The following is a 6,316-nucleotide window of genomic DNA, read 5'->3' on the forward strand; positions in this document are numbered from 1 at the left end:
CTAGGGGCAGAATCACTTTAAGTGGAAGTTTAAATGATTTCTCTTAAACAACAAAAGATTCTCCCACCAGACACTCAATTAAAAGTTAGTCCCAGGCTACTCCTGGCCTCTACAACCTGCTGGGTTCTTAGTCTGCAAGAACTAAGCTCTGTATTGTAAAACACTGAGTCCATACGTGGAGACAGTATGACAGTCCTGAACATTTTACGCACCAGGTGAGCATAGACATAGGATGGCAAGACAGTAAGTGGCCTTTGCGGTGGCAAGACAGTAAGTGGCCTTTGCGGCTAAGCAAGAACCAGGTAGGTCTGGAGCAGGGAGTGCCCAGGTCAGCCAGGCTATGCTGGGAAGAAAATATAGCTTACTCTATATCTTATCAATTGCCATTTTCTGTGATTTAAGACAGCACCGTATTCAATTTTTTAAAAGTGTGCTGGGGGTGGGGTGGGGCAGGCATGGATGGAAATCTTCTAAATGCCATGGTGCTTATTTCCAGAGCCTTCAGGAGATAACGTCCCACCAGGAGCTGTGTGGGGACACTTAAGGATAGCTTTGCCCTAAGGCAAAATAATAATCACAAAGCAATCTTTACTTTTTCTGATAAAGCTCTCCCTCTTGCCTACTGGCAGAAGCTGGTGAACGTTACATTTGAGTTAAGCACTAAAAGCAGCCGGGAGCATTGAGATAAATTGCTGCAATTATTAACTTACTTGCTGTTTAATGGCACAAAAACCATCCGTAGTGTGGTGGGCTTGACCGGATTCCCACAGTAATCGTGAGGTTTTTGGATCTGGCTTATTATGTTTTATTGGTAGCACACAGCTTGTGCTGATGGTACAGCCGTGACTGGGAAGTGTTAGTGCCTGAAAGGTACATGGTTGTCTCCTCAGGCAAGTGTACTCCCGGGGCCAGGGCAGATAGAGTGGTGGGCCAGTTTGGAATTGTCATTCTCATTTGGGATTCTCTGCTTTTTTTCACTATTTATCTCAAGAGACAGCTTTGTTACGCCATTGCACCTACCAACTGTTTAGATATGGTACTTTCAATGGTGTGTAATAAGAACTGATGCTGCAGTAGATATCCGAGAGCTTGTTGAACCCTCTTTTAAACAGGTACTATTTATAATAGCCTTCTGCTAAACATGATTTTAGGGATGTACTTGCATAAAAAAAACTTTTTGAAGCCTGTTGGAAATTTATAGAAACCCAAGGTATGAAGATTGTAAAGGCCTGTACTTTCCACAATGTACCAACCAAAACCATGAGATATTTAAATACTGTATTCATTTGACAGTCCTACCCAAACTCAATATTTGCTAAAAATACAGTAAAAAGGTAACTCTTTACAAAGTATTTCTGGAAAACATAAAATATATACTTTTATTAAATGACTGAGCAGGTTCTTTCACATCTTTAATCCTTAATGTGTTACAAATATCCAAAGTTACCTGGAATTGGCTTTGGATGGGTTTTGTTATAAAGGCCCGGGAAACAGAAGAAATCAATAATGTTGCACTTTAGAAGCCAAAGTCTCAGTTCCAGGAGGAACCTAGGTGTGAAAATCTCAAAGCAAATCTCTGCTTTGAAGGTTTAAAAAAAAAAAAACAAAAACCCAAAACAACAATAACAACAACAACAAAAATGGTGCAGATATCCTCAAAGGTGTCTATATCAGTCAAGATGCTTTCTGATGTCACTAACAGAAAACCCTGATTCAGAGTGCTTGGCCTCTGAAGACCCTGACTTTACATTAGGAAAACTTGGGGATCAGTGTTATTTAAATCCCCGTAGGGATTCTGAGTCATAGCAAAAGTTGGGAAACATTGGTTTTAACAATAAGAAAACTTATCACCTCACAAAGCAGGAAGTCTGGAGGTAGAGCGGCCTTCAGTCTTAGTGAAATCAGCAGCTCAGTGAAACTTTGAAGGACCCAGGCTTTCTGATCTCTTGTTTTTCTGCCTTCAGTGGCAGTTTCAGCATCACACAGGGAGCAAAATGGCTGCATTTGGTCAAAACACATACATTTGAAGGAAGAAGAGATACCATCTCATCCTGAGCTTTCTCTCAGAAGCAAGCAAATGATCCCCAGAAGCTCTCACCCCTACCTCAGACCTCACCTCACAGTTCACTGGTCAGAGGTGATCCATTGCTAACTCTGCTACTAGCAAGGAGAATGGGATTATCCTTAGACCAATCAGGGTTTCTCTTGGAACTTGGGGTGGGATGGCCAAAGCCTAAAGCTTCACCATGAAGCCCTTGACTGTGTGCCTAAACAAATTGGGGTTCCTTGTGAAGGAAAAGGAAGTACAGATGAGACTAGGCAACCCAATGCTCACCAGGATATCATTTCTATGACGATGAGTTAAACTAGAGTGAAATGTTTGGCTTCATTTTTCTTTTCACTGCTTTGTTTTCAGACCACAAAAGTACTATATGTTCTTTGTGAAAAAAAAAAAATTCGAGATATTATAATCGCTTACTACTTTTTACCTTGAGATAACATTATTAATATTTGGCATCTAACCATATATATTATTATACTATACATATAGCTATTTAATATTTATATGTTTACATATGATTATATATCTTTATATAAATACACACATAGATATACATATATACACACACATATGTATAAATATTATGAGATAATAATATATATGTTTTATAAATCTACTTTCTCACTAAAGATACAATGTAAACATTATATACTCTTCTAAATTCTGATTTTTTTTTTAAAGAGATGGGGGTCTCACTATGCTGCCCAGGCTGGAGTGCAGTGGCTATTCACAGGTGTGATCCTACTACTGATCAGCATGAGAATTTTGACCTGCTTGGTTTTTGACCTGGGTTGGTTCACCCCTTCTTAGGCAACCTGGTGGTCCTTGCTCCATATTAATGCTGAATTTGGTGCAGATAGATGATCATACAGTGTATTACAGCCCAGAGCTCCTGGGCTCAAGTAACCCTCCCAGCTCAACTCTGCCTCACCAGTAGCTGGGACTACAGGCACATGCCACTGTGCAATGGTCACACAGTATTCCATTGTGAAATGTGCAGTAATAACCTGTCTTTTGTTGTTTGACATTTATTTCTTGTCTATATTTTCTTTATTATAAATAGTGATTTGATAAACATTCACTGTGTCAATTTATTTTCTTTTGGAGATCTATTCCTGGAGGCAGAATTAAGGTTAAGAACATTTCTAAATCATTAACAACTATTGCTAATTTATCAACAAGTGGTACAATACCTTAGGAAAGCCCCTTAGGTAGAGCATGGATTTGTCCAGCTGTATTAAAAACCTTAAAAATATTTGTGTGTACGAATTCCTATTCCTAGGAATTTATACTGAGGAATTAAACTGAATTAAACAGAAGTAGGGAGAAGGCTATCTGTATGAAAATTTTATTAGTAGCATTATTAAAATAGTAAACTTTTGGAAACAATCTAAATGTATTTCTCTCTCTCTCTTTTCTTTTCTTTTTTTTTTTTGAGGCAGGGTCCTGCTCTGTCACCCAGGCTGGAGTACAGTGGCATTATCATAGCTGCCTGTAGCCTCAAACTCCTGGGCTCAAGCAACCCTCCTGCCCTCCTGCCTCAGGCTTCCAAGTAACTGGGACCACAGGTGCATGCCACCATGCTTGGCTAATTTTTAAATTACATTTTGTAGACATGGGGTCTTGCTGTGTTGCCCAGGCTGGCCTTGAACTCCTGGCCTCAAGCAATTCTCCCTCCTTGGCCTCCCAAAGTACTGGGGTTACAGACATGAGCCACTGTGCCTGGCCCCAGAATAAGTTAACATTGAACTATCTCCTTATCCATTTTCCATGTGTGTTAGTCCATTCTCATACTGCCAGTAAAGACATACCCAAGACTGGGTAATTTATAAAGGAAAAAGGTTTAATTGACTCACAGCTCAGCATGGCTGAGGAGGCCTCAGGAAACTTACAATCATAGCGGAAGGGGAAGCAAACCTGTCTTTCTTCACATGGGGGCAGGAAGGAGAAATGCCAAGCAAAACGGGGAAAAGCCCTTTATAAAACCATCAGATGTCATGAGAACTTACTACTATTACAAGAACAGCATGAGGGTAACCAATCCCATGATTCAATTACTCCCCACCAGGTCCCTCCCATGACATGTGAGAATTATGGGAACTACAATTCGAGATAAGATTTGGATGGAAACACAGCCAAACCATATCCCCCTGTTAAATAGAATTTAAATTATCTAGGCTGGGCATGGTGGCTCGTGCTTGTAATCACAGCACTTTGGGAGGCAAAGGTGGGTGGATCACTTGAGGTCAGGAGTTTGAGACCAGCCTGGCCAACATTGTGAAACCCCAGGTCTACTAAAAATACAAAAATTAGCTGGGTGTGGTGGCATGTGCCTGCAGTCCCAGCTACTCAGAAGGTTGTGGCAGGAGAATTACTTGAACCTGAAAGGCAGAGGTTTCAGTGAGCCAAGATCAAGCCAGTGCACTCCAGACTGGGCAACAGAGTAAGACTCTGTCTCAAAAAAAAAAAAAAAATCTAAAATTAGTTTTGTTTTTGAAAAATTAATTTTTATTTAAACTTAGTAACATTTACCATGTTTTCTTTGTTCCCCATTACTTATACATTCCATTTCTTCTGATTTCAATTTCTTTTTGGATACATTCTTTTCTATGAGGATTTACACATAAAAAATTCCTTAACTTTTGTTAATCTACAATGTTTTTATTTCACCTTTACTCTTAAGTGATAGTTTAGCCTGTTACACAATTCTTTGTTAAAAATTTTCTTCCATAATGTAAACTATTATTCCATTGTCTTCTGGTACCTATTATTGCTAACGAAGAGTTTGCTGCCTATCTAATTGCTATTTATTTGGAGGTAGTTGGTTTTCCTTTAACTGTTAACTGCAACTTCATGATTTTTCTTTTTGAGTTTAATATTTATAATTCTACTGCAATGAACCTAGTTGTAAATTTGTTTTTATTTATGTTATTTAGGACATAGTGTTCTCCTTCAACCTGAGGTCTTATTTCTTTATTTTCAGAAATAATTTTGCCTGTAATCTCTTTGAATATTGCCTCTCTTCTATTCTCTCTGGAATTTCTATTAGATGTATGGGATGCTGGAGATTTTCATTCTATTTTTGAGGTTTTCTTGATTTAATTTCCTCATCTGTGACTTGTAGATCAAATAGTTCTCACATACCAAGGGTTTATGGAAAAGTTAAATGGGTTGTGGTAGGCAGCCTATAAGATGGCCTCCAGTAACCTACCTCTTGGTGTTCATACCCTTGTGTAATCCCCTTCCCTTGAGTGTGGTCTGGACCTAGTGACTTGCTTCTAATAAATAGAATATGATAGGAGGGATGGGATGTCACTTCCTAAATTAGGTTACAAATTGACTGTGATTTCCATTTTGCTTGCTGTCCTTAATTATCTTGCTTACTTGCTCTGAGGGAGGCCTGCTGTTATGTTGTGAGCTGCTCTATGGATGGGCCCAAAATGTGTTAAGGAACTGAGAAAATCCTCTGGCCAATATCTAGCAAGATACTGAGGCTCTCAGTCCAATAGCCCACAAGACACTGAATCTGCCAATAACCATAAGTGAGCCTGGAAATGTATTCTTTCCCAATTGAGCCTTTAGATGAGACTGCAGCCCCAGCCAACATCTTAATTGTAGACTTGTGAGAGACTTGAAGCAGAGGCACCCAGTTAAGCCACACTGAATTTCTGACTCAAAGAAACTGTGGGATAATAATAGTTGTTGCTTTAAGTACTTAAGTTATGAGGTGATTTTTTAATGCAGCAATAGGTAACTAATACATGAATTGTTGTACATAAATCACTTAGAATAATGACTGAATCTTCCAAAAAGCTAGTTCTTAATATTCTTATTAGTAGTAATTCTTATGCTATTACATTCTACTTTGATATGTCTTCTAAATCATAAATTCTGTCTTCAGCTGATTGCTACCTAACCCAATCATTAAGCTTTTGACTGTTTCTAGAATTTCTATCTCATTCCTATTCAAATCCCTGTTATTTTTCCTTAGCAGTCTCCTTATACTTATCTTGTTGTATAATATAGATAAGTAGATATCAATGTATTTATTTTGGAAGGGGTCGCTGTCTTAGTCTGTTTGGGCTGCTCTAACTACTATAGACTGTGTGGCTTACAAACAACAAAACTTTATTTCTTATAGTTACAGCGGCTGGGAAGTTCAAGATCGAGATGAGCAGATTCAGTGTCTGGCAAGGGCTCTCTTCTTGATTCAGAGATGGCACTTTCTCATTGGCCTTTTTTATAAGGGCACTA

This window comes from Trachypithecus francoisi, unplaced genomic scaffold, assembly GCF_009764315.1.
Source record: "Trachypithecus francoisi isolate TF-2019V2 unplaced genomic scaffold, Tfra_2.0 Lachesis_group1, whole genome shotgun sequence".
NCBI classification, from domain to species: domain Eukaryota; kingdom Metazoa; phylum Chordata; class Mammalia; order Primates; family Cercopithecidae; genus Trachypithecus; species Trachypithecus francoisi.